The 18,567-nt window shown below is 40.4% G+C and overlaps 1 long non-coding RNA gene across 3 annotated transcripts in view; it reads left to right on the top strand.

The window, feature by feature from the left end:
• The window catches only part of LOC111096268, a 46,714-nt gene extending 28,405 nt beyond the window's left edge, over nucleotides 1-18,309 (top strand). For all 3 annotated transcript variants that reach the window (XR_005360784.1, XR_005360782.1, XR_005360785.1), the window contains one exon: nucleotides 18,268-18,309. This is a non-coding gene — a long non-coding RNA (uncharacterized LOC111096268). The remainder of the gene's footprint in view (nucleotides 1-18,267) is intronic.
• The last annotated feature ends 258 nt before the right edge of the window (nucleotides 18,310-18,567 follow it).

The raw sequence follows: 18,567 nt of genomic DNA, 5'->3' as shown, positions 1-18,567 counted from the left end.
GCAAGCCCAGCCAAGATCCACAGAGCTGCCTGGCTGGCCCTCTGTTGACCCCAGGTGTGTGTGTTAACTGTCCCTATCTCACTGGTTTCCCCTGTTGATTTATGAGTTTAGAACATAGAAGTAGAGGGACCCACAGTGTTGGGTTACAGAGGAGCCCACTTAGATCCCAGGGTCTCCAGGCTTTAGGGAACCCATGTAGTTCCTCTTGGACCTACAGGTTTAGGTGCTCTGTGGGAGCATCCTCTACAAAACTGGTTGTCCCTTCCTCTCTCTTGTAGCTTCTCCAGCTCTGGAGAGCTTCAATGGTACAGAGGCTGTTTAGCTGGGTTAGAAAAATCTTCGTAGTTGTCAACAGGCTGGCCAGAGCCAGACCCTGACATCTGATGGAGAGGGTCATGAATGGCAGAAAAGGAAGCTGGTCGCTGCTGCCCAGAGCCTGACTGGAGTGATGGATGAGAGGCCTGGAATGCCAGGAAGGATAGAGATGTTTATGTTTCCAAAGGCGGGGCACTTTCTCCCAGGGCACAGGGCTAGTGGAAACAGGGTCAGAACAAATCACTTTACATTTTTTCTCTTTTATATATATTTTTTCTTCTGATGAGAAATGACTCTTACTTCCAGGGCAAGATAGACCAAGGAAACTATATTGGAGTTATGTGTATTCTATGAAAATTTTTTTCTCTTGAATTTTCATCTTATGGGATGCTGACCTCTCTGAGAATCTGATGAAAGCTATGGGCCCATTCCCCAGGAAAAATACTCATAAATGTAAAAATTTTACTTATGATGTTAGGAGATTTATAGTTTCTCTGAAACCCACTCTTGAACCTAGATTAGGGGATTCTAGGAGAGAGGGAGGGAGATAAGGAATGCGTTGGAAGGGAAAATAGGAAGGCAGTGGTAAGAATGGTGTCAGAAGTGAGGAGAGTTTAAACAAGATGTTGAGTTTGGACTGAAGATTGAAGATTGCTCTAGTCTCAAATATATCCCCTCTCCTTTCTGCACTAGTCCCAGAATCCACACTTCTAAAAATCATGTCTCTCAGTCTGTGACATCATACTTTATGTATCATTTTGCAAATTTGCCTTTTTTAGTCAACTTTGTGTATTTGAGATCTCTTCAGGATAGTATACATTGATCTAGTTTATTGATTTTTAACTGCTGGATGGTATTCTATAGTATGACTATACCATTTTTTAATTTATCTACTCCCTGATAATAGACATTTAAATAGTTCCTTTTTTCCCTGTTACCAATGGGAAATATCCTTGTATATGATTCCTTGTACACAAGCAAGAGAAGTTTCTCTCCAGACTATACCCAGCAGTTAAATTCCTGGGTTTTGGACATGAACATTTTTTTCTTAAGATTTTATTTATTTATTTGACAGAGAGAGAGAGAGAGAGAGAGAGGGCACAAGAAGGGGGAACAGAAGAGGGAGAAGCAGGCTTCTGCTGAGCAGAGAGTCTGATGCAGGACTCAAATGCAGGATGCTGGGATCATGATCTGAGCTGAAGGCAGATGCTCAAGCAAAGCGTTCTCTCCTTCTTTCAAAAGGTGAATCAGGGATCCCTGGGTGGCGCAGCGGTTTGGCGCCTGCCTTTGGCCCAGGGCGCGATCCTGGAGACCCGGGATCGAATCCCACGTCGGGCTCCCGGTGCATGGAAACTGCTTCTCCCTCTGCCTGTGTCTCTCTGCCTCTCTCTCTCTGTGACTATCATGAATAAATAAATAAAATCTTTAAAAAAAAAAAAAAAAAAAAAAAAAAAAAAAAAAAAACAAAAGGTGAATCAGATCATTTTATTTCCCCTCAATTGTTTCGCAAGTGTGAGATACTTTATTGGGTCTCCTCAGGATCCTGTGGGATTTGGCTCCTACTTTTCTCTCCAGACTTCTGTCTTGCTCACTTTGCTCCAGCTGCCCTGCCCTCCTTCTAATTCTTGGAACACTCCAAACTCATCCCCCACATCTGAGCCCTTGCTCTGTATGTTCTTTTCCTTGATTATCCTTACTTGAGTCTTTTTAGACTCCTTACACCTCATGTCTCTGCATGTCACCATGCCAGAGAGGCATTCTCTGTCTATCCTTGTCTAGAATCTGTCTCCTATATTCTTTATTATAGAACCATTGTTCCTTTATTTATTATTTTGTTGCTTAAAGACTTTTTGTTTTCTCCTTCAACTAGATTATAAACTCCATGAGGGCAGACACCATGGTTGTTACCACAATTGCCAGATTTAGTAAAACAGACAACACAAAAGACCAAACAGGAATTATGTCAAACTTATGTATCACTTTGGGGGAGAACTGACATTTTTATATTATAGTCTTCTAATTCATGTACATGGTATGTCTCTCTGCTTTTTAGGTCTTTGACTTCATAGTTTTCAGGATATAATTCCTGAACATACTATTTTTAGATTTAGAGTTCTACATATTTCATTTTTTTGAGCAATTGTAAATGGTATTATATTTTGAAATTTGGTTTCCATGTGTTCATTGTGAGTACCTAGAAATATAAATGATTTTTGTATGTTTGTCTTATATGCTATGACCTTACTGAACTCATGTATTAGCTCTAAATGGGTTTTTGGGTTTTGTGTGTGTGTGCACATATGTGTGCATGTGTGTGTATTCCTTGAAATTTTCTATATAGAGCATCATGTCATCTGCACACATAGACCATTTTATTTCTTGTTTGATTAGTCTATTTTAAATTTTCTTAACTTATTGTACTGGCTAGAACTTCCAGCACTATGCTAAATAGCAGTGGGGAACAATAGCCATGTTCTTGAATAGCTCATTTGTTTAAACGCAGGTTTGCATGATGCCACAGAGAGTCCAACTTGTAATCAAACCAGGTCCCACGACATATTGTCTGTGTGATCTTAGAAGAGTGGCTTTGTCTTTCCCACATTCCCTCATCTCCCAAGTTGAGATATCTGTGCCTTGGCTTTGTTAGAGGGCACATAGGATGTCAAGGTTAGGAGCTGGGCTACCTGGGCACAGATCCCAGCACCACCATCCTAGCTGTGTGATCTCAGGCAAGTTTCTTGCCCTCTGTGCATCAATTTCCTCCTCTGTTAAAGGAGGAAAATAAGATTAACCACTTATAAAGTTGTTGCAAAGATTGAGTAGGTCAACAAATGTAAAGTACTTAATACCTGGCACACAGTAAGCACCAGAGAAATATTTGTTCTTGTTGTGATGTTTTGAGTGAGGTTTTAATATGTATAAAATTCCTAGCACAGGGCAGATACTAAGTAAAACTTCTTCTGACACTAAGTCTCATGCTAACTAAAAATAATTAAATAGCACCAAAGGGCTTGTGAGGAGAAGCAGCAGTCTCCTGCTCCACCTCCTTTCCTGTTCTCTGGAGGCGACCATTTTTGACTTTTTGAGCTATTTTCTAAATAATAAGCTCCTTTACCTATTCCTCGATGTAACACCCTTTAGATATTATCTAATTACATCCTGAAAAATGGTTGAGGATTTAGCTCACTTCTACTACCTATCTCCCATCCTTCTTATGTCATGGTATCACTATTTATATCACTATAGCCAGTATTGTTCACCAAACAGCCAAAATCTCATTAGATTTCTTTTCTTGAAAAATTTTATTGTCGTTATTTTAAATTTTCTTTTAAGATTTGTTTATTTTAGGGTGAGAAGGAGTGAGTGTGAGTGGGGGGAGGGGCAGGGGGAGAGGGAAAGAATCTTAAGCAGACTCCTGCTGAGCCTGACAGGGGTGAGGGTGGGGGGCCTGACTCTGGGCTCCATCTCACAACCCTAAGATCATGACCTTGAGATCATGACCTGAGTTGAAACCAAGAGTCAGATGCTTAACCGACTTAGCCACCCAGATGCCCCTGTTTTTCCCCTTTGTGTCTGTACTACTTGCCTTTCTCATACACACCATTTTTCAAGGGCTTAATCCTATCAGTTACTCTATTAAGATTCACTTTTTTTTTCCTCTAGAGACTTCCAAGTCTTACACTGTTTTCTGTTATGCAGCTGTCATGACAGTTACCAAAAAATTAGTCTTTTTCCCTTTCACTTCCAGCCTAACATCACCTCCAACTCCATTGTCAGTCATTACCTGCCTGTGTTTCTTTGTTCATTTTCTGTCCCTGCTTCTGGTCAGCTCACTTCTTTTTCCCAGCCATGTTCTTTCTTGATCTTATTTGGCCTTCTCAACAGTCCACTCATAATAGTAGTATTATTACTCTGCCAGTCAACTTTTGGCTCATTATATATTAGCATTTTGAAGTGTTCTCATTTACATAGGGCACCCCAAAGATAACTTGATCCACAGCTAAAAGGGCAATTGTTCTAATGCGTAGGTGATTTAGGCAGAGCCCTTGCAGGGAATAGCAAACTAAGGGCAGCTGATTATAATGAAAGGCCTAACCAAGGTATAAATGCTTCAGGCATGACAAGAACACAGACTGAAAGACCTGATGATCTATTTCAGCAGAAAAATATCCATCAAGAGAGGAACCTTTCCCAAAGGAGTGCCCAGCCAAGATGTGGGCCTTAGAAAAGCTGGATCCATATTTTAGGAGCAACAGCCCACTTTGTTGACAGGTCATAAGTCAAGAAACAAGTTTAATAGAGAATTCACTGAAAAACACTGTTTCAACACCAGGCTAAAGGTGGCCCCAGAAGAGTAGGACTTAAGGTTTTTTAACATATTATTGGTTGGTATCAGATATTGAACTTAGAAGGTTACTTCTTTAAGATATATAGAGCAACATCCAAGCTTCATGACCTTGGACCTACTCCAGAGTCCCATGTATTACCTAAATGAATCAATTTGGACCAACTATGTACCTACTTGGCTTCTGTTGTGCATTTTTTCCCTCTTTAATTTCTGTTGTTTTTGAGCCTGAATTACCTCCAGAAATTGGCTCTCACTTTCCCCGCCTAGCCTTAGCATTGCTGTTAAAACAACTGGGTTCTGGACCCTGGGGCCTCTGTTGCCGCATGCAGCAGATTTATACTTCCAATTTGCCTTCTCTTGGTATTCTAGTCACTAGTTAGGACTCTGTCCCTCTCTTATGTTCTACCTGCCTCTGACCTCTGCAGCTCCAGAGTGGGGACTGCTGCTCCACCTCCTGCTTTATTCAACCAACTGCTGATACTGGTTGCTTGACTGGTATCTTAGCTGGGTCCATCCCAGGCCCTTTTTCCCCCAACCCATGCCCCTCTCCCTGATACATATAAGAGGGGATATGGCAAGTCCTCTCATTCAACCTCTCTGCGTGTAGTATAGTAATTTCTCTCTTCTTAGAATTGTAACCTAAAGGTCATACTCTAAGGCCACACCCATTATGAAACTGCAGTGAGGGGCAGGGGAAGGGGGTAGTCTATGTCAAAGCACATCCACAAGCTTCAGAAGTACTCTGTTTCATCCTCACCTCAATCTCAAGAATTGCTGAACTTAATTTTCTTTTTTCTCCTTCTCAATCATTCTGCCAAATAGTATCAGAGATCAAATGACCCTGGACACTGAAGAAGACTGGTTATTAAAATCAGCTTGTCGCATAAGAAGGTAGCAGAAGAAGGTGGGTGGAGCAGAGAAGTCTCTGCTGATGCATTCACAGGTGTGAGATATGCCTCAGTCAACATTCATCCTCACCACACTTTATGCACAATCTTTTCCATCTCCCCCAGTTCACTAGAGCTGTAAACATCTTTGTATCAGCCCTGAAGGAGACTTCTGAAGAAAAGAAGCCCCTAAGGAAGGTTTTTCCCAACCAGGTTCCCCTGAGACATTTGCTGTTCTTGCTGCCAGCATATATTTCTCCTTCTGGTGACAGAATTTATTATTTTCTCTGGGGAATCACTCTGTTCTCCTACACTAAGTCTGATTGTGTTCCAGGTAGCCTGTGACCCAGCTGTGGGTAATGGGGGTTCCATTCACTTTTGGCTGTCGTGTTTAGGGGTGACACATGACCCAAGCTCATCCAATCAGTTGTGATCACTCCCTTTGTTGGAGTAATTGGAAAAGAGCATCCTCTTTCCATTACTATTGTTGGGAGGATAAAAGCTAAACCTAAAACTGGTATCAGCCATCTTCCTTAGATGAAGGTCAACTTGCTTGATAAAGCAGCCAACGTATGGAAAAGCATAGTCAAGAGATGGGAAGAAATGAAACTGAATCGGGTAGTTATCACCTGAGCCCCTGAACCCAGTTGTGTCTAAAGCTGTAGTCACTACCCCTTGACCTTACAGACATTTGAGCCAATAGCGCTCCCTCCTTCAAATTTTTAAGAATTGATTAATTAATTTTATTATTAGTAGTATTATTTTTACCTAAGTCACCTTGAGTTTCTGTTAACTACAGCCCAAAGAATCCTGACTAGAGCAGCCAGTTATTTTATTGAAATTCCTTCACTCTGAATTCCATGGATGGTGTGTAATATATTTGCCAAGTTTTATAGTGCATTCTCAGATGTTCGTTTCCCCAAACTCCTGTTATGTTGTCTTGGGATTTCTCTTTTCCCCTTACTCTTCCCTTCAAGGATTCCTTCTATCTCAGAGCTTGAAGTATGACAGGTGACCTATGCTCCTCAGCACCGACAACTTATTTAGGAGCCAGCAACATAACTTTACTTCCATTTTCTGGAACAGTTGTTTTTTAGGTGGAATAATTCATGATACACAGCTGGAATGATATGGAGGTTTCTTACCTTATAATATCAGCAGTCTTTGGTTTGTGAATGGGATATACATTTTCCCAGGGAAACAATAGGAGGTGATTAGGTTCCTAGGCTAGCCCACAAGACTAAATTCACCCCTAGTGTAGGTGAACAATAGTGCTATCCCTAATTATTGTACAGGATCAGCCACCACATGGGATTATATTGGGATGGCTTATTCAAACTGCTACGTGGCAAGAGAGTAAAATCTGTTTCCCACCTACATGCCTATCAATGTGAGTACTCCCTACTATCTCTTACCCCCAACTACAGGATGCTGCAGCAAGCCTTCCATTAAAATTCCATGACCTACAATTTCAGCTGGGTCTCCTGCAACTACCATTTATGTGATGAGACTCTTTGGTCTAGCCCAGATCTTTACTGAACATCAAACCTCTGTGTCTTGACACTTGTGGACATCTTTATCAGTTTGTAAAATTCAATATTTACAAAACTGAACTCACTGCTTTCTCCTCAAACTGTCACTCATCTTCCCTAACTTGATAGTACGGCTGTTGGTCCAGTTCAGGACAGAAGCCAAGGAGTCATTCAAGACATATATCCCCTCTTAGTTATTTGCTATTGTCAACCAGTCACTCATTGTGTCCTACAGGTTTTTAGTTTGGATGCTCATTACTCTATTCCTTTTGCTCCATTCCCCCCAGTCACAGTCTTCAGTAGACCTTCATAAATTCTCACAGAGTTCACAGCTTTAGTCTCTGAAGTGGTCTTGCTTCTCATTCTAGGCCCCCTGAATCTCAATTCTTCATTTCAGCCAGAGATTATTCTTAAATATGAATCTGGTCAGACCACACCATGCTGACATCATTCGTGAAGGATTTAGGCTTGGGTTCGGTATCCTTATCTTAGCACACAGGACTCCATGTGATCTGGTTCTTGACAACTTCCCTTTTGTTTTAGCCATTTTGGGAGCAACCACATCCATTTATTCACTTTTAAACACTTTTAAAGTGCCCAGCACTGTCCTTTCTTGACACTAAGAATATAGCAGTGAACAGAAACAAAATCCTTGACCTCATAGAGCTTCATTCTAATTGGAGGTGGTGTGTATCAGAGGCAGTAACTACAGTGGAGAGAAAGCAAGACAGGAGTAGAGAGTGACAGGGGAGGGCCTTCAAGGAATACCTCACTGAAGAGGTGATATTTGAACCTAGACTTGAAGGAGGTGAGGGAGCAAGCCATGTGGATATCTAGAGGAGGAGACAGTAAGTGAAAGGGCCTTGGGGTGATAGCAAGGATCCATAAGAAAGCTAGTATGGCTGGAACAGAGGGGGAGAGGGAGGGGGAGTGAGTTGAGGCAGATCACATAGAGTCTTGTAAACCATTCATTGTAACTACTTTGTTATCCTGAGGGAAATGGAAAAACCACTGGATTGTTCTGATCCTAAGAGAAATATGCCCTGAATTTATGTCTTAAAAATGAACTACTTGTTCCCTAGAAAGTGTCATAACTCCTCCTCCATTCTGGCTGTTATCTACATTGTTCTCTCTGCTGACAACACCCCTCCTCATTTCTTCATTTCTCTGAGTCACCTCTTTATCTGGGCCTTCCCTTACCCAAAGGGGGATCTCTACATACTCATAGCACTGTTATTATAAGTGTTTTTGGAGTGAGAAAAGAAATGAGTAAAGGTATGAATCTGATTTGAAGTGAGGAATGCCATGTATGCCAGGGGGAGGCTGATAAGCAGACATTACTCTTAATAACTAATACTTTTTGAGTGCTTACTGTAGAATGGGAATAGGATTATTGGTAAATATTACATTTGATAAGGCTTATAAAGATCCTCCACTCCCCAGTTCGTGTCCCTTCATGTTATTTGCTCCAGTTCTCCTATGTCACAGCAAGACAGTCAGCAGACCCAGTGCCACCAGCCAGTCTTGCTCCATCTTTTGAAATGGATACTGGATGAGCATGAAGTACTCCAGGTATTTTTTTTTTAAAGATCTTTGTTTTTAGAGCTTGGAGGTCTTAAGTAAGAATCAAGTCAGTCTAGGAGCCAGACATCCACATATTCTAGGTGGAGGGAACTATCACTTTAATGGAAAGAAACCACTATCTACTGAGGGTCCGCATAGCACCTCTCACATATTCCCACTATTTTTTGGTCAGTATATATGCTTCATACTTTTTCAAGAGACTGGGTCGTCTGCTTTTACAGTCCTTGGATGACCAGGAACTCCCAAGTTACATGTCCAGCATTCAAACAGCTTCCCATAGTTCCTAGCCTCTATCCCTAGCATCCCAGCTTCACATTCCCCAGAGAGAGAAAGAGATTTGTCTCAGCCTGAGCCTCTGTCTATACTGACCTAGTCAACCATGCTGTGAACCAGGGCCACATAGGAAAGTCACTTGAGCTGATGTCCAGAAGGGAAAAGGCAGTTCTCAGAAAAGGTCGAGGCTCTTAGGTCTCTACCTCAAACCCTACCTGGTCAATTATACTAGAAGAATTCTAAGTAGAATTAATAATAATTACCTGATCATGAATATTAACACTTAAATTATTTTTAAAGCAAAAATTTAAATAATAGGAACAACTTGATATGGTTTAGCATTTTTCTTTATACAGTTTAGCTGTTCTTAATAAAATTTAATTTAATCCTTATTATACTGTTAGGACTCAAAAGAAGGATAAGTTTCAAAATCTGAAAGCCTACGAGATTGTGCTTAGCTCCTGTGGTTTGAACTTCAGATCATCTGTGAAGTCATAAACACTTACAGAAGACTTCTGTAATAAGTCTTCTTATTTCCTGAGAAAACTCTGATGCCCTGTTTTCATTCGTTGGTGAGAAGGGATTCTCTTGCTTCCTAATTTTCTTTCTTTTTTTTTTTTTTAGATTTTATTTATTTATTCATGAGAGACACAGAGAGAGAGAGTTTGAGAGAGAGAGAGAGAGAGAGAGAGGCAGAGACACAGGCAGAGGGAGAAGCAGGCTCCATGCAGGGAGCCCAATGTGGGACTTGATCCCAGGACCTCAGGACCACACCCTGGGCTGAAGGCAGGCACTAAACTGCTGAATCACCCAGGGATCCCCAGCTTCCTAATTTTCTAATTACTGTTTATTGCCTCTGGCATCCTGCTTGCTTTACTTTCTCTGAGACTTCTTTCCAAGAAGGAGGACCTCTGATTCCTCACTAATCAACTTTTCTTTTTCAGCAGCTTGACATAAGCTGGAAAAGGAGAAGCATTTCCTATAAGCTTCATGCCTTTCTTCTTCCTTTTAAAAAATATTTTATTTACTTATTTGAGAGGGGGGAGGGAGAGAGAATCAATGAGGGAGGGGCAAAAGGAGAGGGGACTCCCCACTGAACAGGGAACCTGATGTGGGGCTCCATCCCAGGACTCCTGAGATCATAACCTGAGCTGAAGGCAGATGCTTAACTGACTGAGCCATCCAGGTGCCCCTCCATGCCTTTCGTCCTACAACTCCGCTGCCTCTACTCAACACCAAGGTGTTTACCAACCACCTGTTAGGTGCCAGGACCTGTAGTGAAAACAGGTTCTAGCTCCAGCTGTTTTATTACCTTGCTACTCTGATAACAGATTTTCTTAAAGGACACAATCACATTTTCTCAAGCTTTCTAAAGTATCTATTAAAAATATTTAGCTAGGTTATACATTGACTTCTCCAAATATAGACCTAGAGAATTCAAAATGAGCTGAAGAATCAATGCAGGTTGCTTGGCTTTTTTTTTTTTTTAAAGCATATCCTTCTTCAGTTTACATTTTTTCAACATTCCTGGCCTGACAACATGGTTATACAACAGGTTAAGATTCAGAAAGTATGTTGTTAGGTCTCATAGATAACTTGTATTCCCACTTTAGCTAATTTGTAATCCCACCTTAGCATAGCACCTTTGTACCAAACTAAAACTTCCTGTTAAAGATATTAAAAATTAGTAATACATGCCTTGATTTATCCAGCTGAGATGGTTCTGTTGGAGACAGTCGAGGTCTGAGATGTGCCAGTTTGCTGTTTGTGTATTTGATCCTGGAGCAACAGGACAGCCTTCATCTGCTGGGGCAGTTCCATCCATGTTTGTTCATGAGGTTATTTTGGTGGAGTAATGCACATCATGAACTCACCTACTCTCTTTGATGAAAGGGGAAGGATGTTGCAAAAACTTGGCTTGTTGCCAAATCCCCTGGAAATGTCTATTTACTGTGCTTCATAGAGCGATGTCTATGATTGAATAATGATGCTTGAGTTCTTGACTGCAGTCTGTAGGGGATGCCTCTTTCGTTTGCCACCTGAAAAGCTGCAATTACCAAAATTGCTTATAATGCCTCTCCTTTAGGAGTTCCTATCAGGAATCCCTTCAGGAAAATTCATTCATGCATGCATTCATTCATTGCTCTCTTCTCCTGGCCATGTGAGCAAACGTGTTCTACCAAAGCACAATGAACCTGCTGACCAAAAAAAAAAAAAACAAAAAACAAAAAACAAAAACAAAAAAACAAACAACTCAAAATTTTGATGGTTAAGACTAGATGATCACCTGGGATAAAACCAATTAAACCAATGGTATGCTGGAAAATATTTGACAGCTTGCTAAAAGAATTTAAAAGCTCTGATTTATAACATTTGCCGATTTCCCTGGTGTAAATACTCTCTCTGTGACTGAGTTCAGGCCACCAGTGTGATGCCACTGGAGGTGGATCTGGGGAGAAGTTGTATGCAGTGGCCCCCATGGTTATATGAGTTGGTTGTATATGCTCTACACTCTGTGGGTGTGTGTATGGTTGGATGTGTATGGTCACACCCTTAGGGGGGCCAGGGTGGCTCAATCGGTTGAGTGTTCAACTCTTGATCTTAGCTCAAGGTCTTGATCTTGGAATCCTGGGTTCAGGCCCTGTGTTGAAAAAAAAAATGGTCACATGCTTGCTGACTTTCCTCCCTACCTCCTGTTCTTGTTCTTTTCCTCCTCCTCCCCATCCTTCTTCCCCTCCCCCACTTTCTCCTTCCTCTTCTTCTTTCCTGATTTCTTTACCCTAGCATTTGCTTTCTTTTCCCTTCCTTCTCTCTGGCTTCAACTCTTAACCTGTTCTGCAACCCTGACCTCAGTTCTTACCTCTGGGTTCTTTGGATTTGTTGTATGTAATGTTCTCTTTCCATCTCTTGGGATTCTACATCCTCCTACCTTGCTGTGCTTTGGCACTTGCCATTTCAGGGGTTCTTGGATAGAAACTCCTTGCCAGAGGCTGCACTCAGTTGAAGACAAATCACTGCTCTTATTCACAAGGTGGGCTGGTTTCAGCTCCCTCAGCAGGAGGTGGGGGTGGGGGTGAGGACATCATTCATAAGGAACAGCACAGCAATTATCAGGCCTGGGGACTAGTGCATGCCCAAGTTCAGATCTTAACCCTGCCACTTCCTTTTGTGTTATCCTGGACATGCTACTCATCTTGCTTTTTCTGGCTTTTCATCTTTAAGACAGAGGGCCTCATTGGGCTAGTCTTTGATTAAACAGATTTATATTTGTAAAGTGCTTAGAATAGTGCCAATCACACAGGATGTGCCGTGCAAATGTTTGTTAAATAAATAAGACCTGTTCTACAAATATTTACTGAGTACCTAGTTTGGGCCAAGTACATGTACAAGGCACTGTGGGCACTTTCAAGACTGGAACAGTTTCTTCTCTGAGTCGTTCACAATGTAGCACAGGGAGAGGAGGGAAGACATATACAGAAATTGCCTTAATATAAAGAAGAAATGAAAATAAGCTATTGAGAATTAGGCAGTAGATACTGTGATAGGTACTTAATATCCACTATTTAATATCATTTGGTCATCACTTAAGAGATACCGTCTTTATAGCATTTACATGAAAAACTATTAGAAAGACCAAACATTTAAAATCATTTGCCTATTTATGTCTTTCTCGTGGGTTATCAACAGTTCCTTTTCTTTCTTTCTTTTTTTTTTTTTTTTAAGATTTTATTTATTCATGAGAGACACAGAGAGAGAGAGAGGCAGAGACACCGGCAGAGGGAGAAGCAGGCCCCATTCAGGGAGCCTGATGTGGGACTTGATCCTGGGACTCCAGGATCATGCCCTGGGCCAAAGGCAGGCGCTAAACCGCTGAGCCACCCAGGGATCCCCAACAGTTCCTTTTCATTAGATGGTGTTTTCCTGGTGGGGCATTCATGTTTTTAAATTAATTTTTCTTTTTATGATGGATATTTCAAGCATGCACAAAAAGACACAATAATATAATGAACCCCTAGGCACCTGTCACCAACTTCGACCATTAGCAACCTATGGCTAATAATTGTTTTGATTTATTCATATCCTCCCTCACTACCCCTATATAGATTAGAAGAAAAGGAAATTCCAGATATTATATAATTCTACCTGTACTATTCTCATTTTACAGGTGAGCAAAATGAAGCTTAGGGAGGTTAAGCAATTTGGTGAAGGTCAAACCGCTAATAAGTGGCCAAGCTGGGACCTGAACCCCCAGTCTGTTTTACTCCAAAGCCTGTGCTTTTAACTGTAATGCTAAAATTTGGAGGAGGCTACAAGTGCCCCAAGGAAGGGAAGAAAATGGGAGTTCAGAAAGGAATCCAAGAGGGCTTTGCAAAGAAATGGCACTTGAGGCTGTTGAAGGGAAAATAGAGACTTTTAAGAGAAATGAAAAGCTTACATTAAGGCACAGAGGAAAGTGATCGTCCGTTGAGCAGTGGGTTTGAAGAGTATTACTTAATGTGTGGCAAGCCGGTTAACTTAATCAGAATCATTTGGGGGAGGACCTTGTTTAAAATGCTGATTGCTGGGACCCCCACCCGGAGGGAGGGGCCAACTCTCTGAGGTTTGGGGCCTCCAGTTCCATTTTTAACAAGCTCCACAGAGTGTCTGATGTACTCTATAGCTTGAGGACCACATGGAGGCATTCAGTGGAACCAGTAGGACTGTAGGGATAATCACTCAGTGCTTTTATTTTTGTTTTCCACTGTCTGTTCAAATCCATTCCATAGCCTTGAGAGAAATCCCAGGGAAGCCCCATGACTTTCCAGGTCATTGTTAATCAGGTCTCCACTCATCTCAAGCCATAGAAAAGTCTTATTTTAGCAAATATAGCCCATGTAATACTTCAAACTCAGGTTAAAGATTTTTACAAGGAAAAGAAAAGCCTCTGTCTTCCTGCTTCTAGGGTATGCTTGGGCTGGTAGTCCACATTGGGGAAGGAGAAGGTGGGGATCTACTTCTCTTTTTCCTGGTTCAGGCTTCTCCTCTCATCCCACTCATCAGATTGCTTCCAGATTTTCCAGAGCTGCATTGGATGGAGGGAGACAGTGTCAGGTATAGAAAAATCCTTACTTTTACTTTAGCACTGCTTTCTGGAGGATAAACTATTTTAATTTTCCAGATCCTAAGTTGGTCTTCATATGTATTTGTCCTGCTATTCAGCTTTTATGCCAGGTTTTTAATTTTAGCAAACCATTATTTAAATTTCCAAGAATTCTGCTTATTTTTATTGTTGGCAGCCTAATTTTGACTTAAGAATGTGATACCAACTTTTAAATATCTCTTAGTACATTACCTATATACTTACTTCAGAGTTCTCTTCTGGTTCTTGTGTTAACTTTACTTCACTTGGTGTTGGTTCCTCCTTTATTCAGCCTCCTACCTCTCTTTCATGCTGTTTGCCTCAATTATTTGGTTATCTAGATTGATTAGTGTGATTATTTTGGCACAACTGAAAATCAGTGTGGCTCAAAGTAGTTTAGGATCACAGGGGATCTAGTGTGAGAATATGCAGGACGATTGAGTTTAAAGAATGGAGAAAGTGGCTGCATTTTGGGCACAAAGACTCCTTATCTGTTGGGTCATCTGGAAGGGACTAGGGAAACTGATTTACTTCTTTCTCAGCCCCTAACCCTTCCTCATGGAATCCTCCTGTAGCAGACCCTCTACAGGATTAAGAGGAATGTTCTTTTACCAAAAGAATCAGTTATGCAAGAATGATTCAATATTAGGTTACATAAATTACCATGTTAATAAATCAAGGGGGAAAACCATTTAATTTAGAAAAATGCAAAAACATATTTAATAAATTTCAAAGTCCAATGCCGATTTTAAATATTTGGTTACATTACAAAAATGGACATGTACCTAACATGGCAAAATATGTAAAATCCATACACATTTATACAGATAGTAAGAAAAGCCATTTTACTTTGCAGTAAAACATGAAAGTGAGGCATAAAATGACACCTACAATCACTATTATTAATATATTTTTAGTATATAAGCAGTGAACATTATGTATAGAAGTTTAAAGTAACAAAAAATACAATGGAAATTGGAAGTCTTTCCTCCCATAATGCCATGCTCAGGAAATAACCAATATGAATATTTTGATACCTTTCCTCTAAATTTTACTTTCCTCAGCAAATTAAGATTGTTTTTCAGATGGATCACAAAATGGAATCAAAGAATCAGCCAACACATTTGCTTACTTATTTTTAAAAGATTTATTTATTCATTTGAGGAGGAGGTGTCCAAGGCCGGGAGGGACAGTGGGAGAGGAAGAAAGGGAATCTCAAGCAGGCTCCCCGATGTGGGGCTCAATCCCATAACCCCAAGATCTTGACTGGAGCTGAAATCAAGAATCAGATGCTTATCTGCCTGAGCCACCCAGGGGCCCCCAGCCAACACATTTAGACAGGAGTATAAAGTAACATAACAGTTTCAACTGGGGACAAAAGTTATTGTTTTTAAATTCAAATCTATTTTATTTTATTTTTAAAAGTTTTTATTTAAATTCTAGTTAGTTAACATACGGTGTTATGTTCATTTTGGATATACAATTTAGTGATTCAACACCTTGATACAACACCCAGTGCTCATCACAACAAGCGTACTCCTTAATCCCCATCACCTATTTCACCCATCACCCTAACACCTCCCCTCTGATAACCATCACTTTGTTCTCTGTCACTAAGAATCTGTTTCCTGGTTTGTCTTTCTCTCTCTTATTTTTTTTTCGCTCAAAGTTGTAATTTGCAGATGTTTCAGTTATTTATTGATATGTAACAACCTGACAAACTACCCCAAGGCTCTGTGGCTTAAGACAACAACCATTTTTGTTTGGTTATGATTCTGCCAATCAGAGTGTTTCTCTCTCCTCTCTCTTTATATGGCCTTTCCATGTGGTCCCTCCATCAGGTGAACCAGACTTCTAACAGGGTATATGCAGACTGACAGAGGCACAAAAATAGAACCTTCTAGGCTTCTGTTGATTAAAAGGAAGTCACAGGCCCAGTGCAGAATCAAGGGCAAGGGGCTACACAAGGGTGTGAATAGCAAGAGGCATGGTTTGTCAGGACCACAGTTTAACAGGCTACTACCACAGACAATATGCTTTTAGTTACAGACAACCCAAAAGAATCAACTGGAAAATAATTAGGAGCAATAAGAGCTTAGTGAAATAACTAATAACAGAATAGATAAAAACAATAATATACCTAAACAGCATTACAAAGTTTAATAAAATCAAAGGTAGTATTTACCATACCAGTAACTTACCTCATGAATACTTATTTAGACACTACCACATAACTAATATTATGCTAGGCTTTAGCCATACAGAGGTACACAGATTAGACATAGATTTAACACTTCTAAAATTCACAGTCTAGAGAAGTAGGTATACATTCAACAAAGTCCCTGAGGTAGAAAAGAACTAGTGCATTAGTGAGTTATTGCTGTAATGAATGCTGGCCCAAATCTTAGTGGCCTAAAGCAATAAATATCTATTGTTCTGCTCAAGAGTGTTCATTGTTGGTGAGTGCTAGCTTGGTATATGGGGTGGGCTCAGGTCTCTTCCATTCGTCTATTGGTCTGGGACCAGCAGCTAATCAGAGTGCTCTCCTGCCAGATGGCAGAAATCCCAAGAGCCAAACCATGTCTGCCCATTTAAAGGCTCTGTTTGCACTATATACTTACATTCTGTTGGCCAAAGCAAATCACATGGCCAAGTCCAAATCAATGAGACTAAGATTTATAATTCTATTATGTAGAGAAAGTAAAGAAATAGAAAAACAGTGATCTAATTAACCATAGTCAATAACTTGAAGAACTGAGATAAGTCCACTGAGGCTCAGGTGTCATGAACAAGAAGGATAGTGGTGGGATATAGGGTCGAAGTGACTGATAGATAGGGGCCAGATCATTTAGGGCTTTGTTGGCCTTACTAAAGGTGTTGGATTTCATCTAAGTGCAATGCAGAGCCATTGGAGGCTTTAAAGCAGGAGAGTGATTTGGTCAATTTGCCTTTTAAAAAAGATGCCCCTTGACAGCTGGGTAGCTCAGTTGGTTAAACACCTGACTCTTGGTATTGGCTCACATCGTGATCTCAGGGTTGTGAGATCGGGTCACATGTTGGACTCCACACTCAGCACAGGATCTGCTTGAGACTCCTTCTTCCTCTCCCTTTGCTCCTGCCCCCCAGGCTTGCTCTCCCTCTCTCTCCAAAATAAATAAATCCTTAAAAAAAGATGCTGCTGTGTAAAGAACAGAAGAAGAAAAGAGGACATAGAGTAGTTATCAAGTTATTACAGTAAGTTAAGATGGTGGCTTGGCTTGGACAAGGAGAGTTGTCTCCTTGTAGACAACTAGTGTAGATGAGAGAGATAAAAGGGTTGAGATATATTTTAGAGAAAGTGTAGTTCGATTTGGTCATGACTTAGATGGGGGTTGAAGGAGAATTCAGGAATGACTCAGATTCCTGGAAATTGTGCAGGTGTCCTAATTGCACTGGGGAGGATCTGGCAAAGGAACAGATTTGAGGAGGTAGATTAAAAGTTCAGTTTTGGAAATACCGAATTCCATATTCTTGTGAGACAATAGCCATAAATATCTAGGGATAAACTTAACAAGCAATGTGAAGGCTCTATATGAATAAAACTATAAACCTCTATTGAGGGCCATAAAAGAAGATTTGAATCAATGGAGTGTCAAACCTTGCACTTGAATAGGAAGACTCAAAATTGTAGAGATGTCAATTTTCACTAAATAAATCTATAAATTCAATGCAATTTCAATCAAAATTTCAATAGCATTTTTTTCCCTTGAAACTTGCAGCAATTACCAGGGACATTCTCTAGAAGAAGAGTAATGAGAAATAACCTGCTCATTATATATTAAAATACATTATAAAACAACAAAATTTATAGCAGCAGAATATAGACAGGGGGGTAGACCAATAGTTCAATGGTGTGGAATAAAGTGTGAAAATACAGATCCAAGAATAGATGAGGATTTAGTATGTTACAAAGGTAGCATATCCAAGTGGTGGGAGAAAAGACTATTCAGTAAATGGCTTAAAGACAACTGGATAGGTCTTTGGAGAGGAAAGGCATAAAGCAGCATTTGCAAAGCTCTACTTTTCTCTTTTTATTTGCTATATACTATTCTATTTCAGTACAGGGTGAATTATACTATACCCTATTATAGCATAAGGTAGTAAGTTATATTCATATTGATGTACTTTTAGGTTTTTCCTTTTTAAAAAATTTTTATTTATTTATGATAGTCACACAGAGAGAGAGAGAGGCAGAGATACAGGCAGAGGGAGAAGCAGGCTCCATGCAGGGAGCCCGACGTGGGACTCGATCCCGAGACTCCGGGATTGCGCCCTGGGCCAAAGGCAGGCACTAAATCGTTGCACCACCCAGGGATCCCGGTTTTTCCTTTTTTTGTTAATAAAAATACTATACCCTATTATAGCATAGGGTAGTAAGTTAAATTCATATTGATGTGCTTCTAGGTTTTTCCTTTTTTGTTAATAAACAATAATGTGAAAAGAAAATGTTTATATAGCATCTTTGGACAA

This window comes from Canis lupus, chromosome 6, assembly GCF_011100685.1.
Source record: "Canis lupus familiaris isolate Mischka breed German Shepherd chromosome 6, alternate assembly UU_Cfam_GSD_1.0, whole genome shotgun sequence".
Lineage (NCBI taxonomy): Eukaryota > Metazoa > Chordata > Mammalia > Carnivora > Canidae > Canis > Canis lupus.
The sequence above is the reverse complement of the archived record's forward strand: the minus strand, read 5'-3'. Positions and strand labels throughout refer to the sequence as shown.